This window comes from Penaeus monodon, chromosome 20 (assembly GCF_015228065.2).
Source record: "Penaeus monodon isolate SGIC_2016 chromosome 20, NSTDA_Pmon_1, whole genome shotgun sequence".
Lineage (NCBI taxonomy): Eukaryota > Metazoa > Arthropoda > Malacostraca > Decapoda > Penaeidae > Penaeus > Penaeus monodon.
Window position 1 is genome coordinate 21,315,915 of NC_051405.1, and position 671 is coordinate 21,316,585.

The 671-nt window shown below is 34.9% G+C and overlaps 1 protein-coding gene across 1 annotated transcript in view; it reads left to right on the top strand.

Annotated features, from left to right (window-relative positions):
• LOC119585702 (chloride channel protein 2-like) overlaps window positions 1-671 on the top strand; it is a gene marked incomplete in the record, with an annotated part of 67,264 nt that overhangs the window by 31,957 nt on the left and 34,636 nt on the right.

Here is a 671-nt window from a genome sequence, read left to right on the forward strand (position 1 = left end):
GTGTTTTGATGTGTCAGAAGTTCGCAAGAACAACCTTAAGATGATGTGTATGAGGTTGATATGTAAGGGAAATGAGTTGATGTTGCATTCGGTTACGTTGAAATAGAGGTTAACTTTGTATATGCTAGAACCTCGTAAAATGAACTGAAATAAACGAAGATAATCAGAAATTTCTAAGTAATTAATCACTAACTCATGTTTGAAGGTGATTATATAACGTTTTTTTCCTGGCGAGTTGTCGGATTCAGACAAAACTCTAAGGACATCCGACGTCACTTTTCACTACTTCTCGCGATTCATCTGCTTCAGTTTTAGCTAAGTGTTCTTTTAATAATTCTGCCGCGAGAAAAAAGAAATGTGCTTTCTTAATGGGATATTCTAGTACTACGTCAGTTAATGTCAGCAAATTTGATAGAGAATCCTGGGGATACGTGTGCCTCTGTTGTGGTAGTTGCCTTGTTCAAATATATACTTTATTAAAAGTTGGGTTTATCCTGAGCCCTAATTACGAAATATTTCTTTAGGTAGTTGAATGGTATATGAGATATGGTGTATTGGTTGTAATATCTGTGGTAGAAATTTACTAAACCTGGTGATAATTTTGTGACCGTTTTTCCTAGATGTTTTTCTTTATATTGTTGACCTTGATTTGTTCTTTGTTGCTTCTCCGT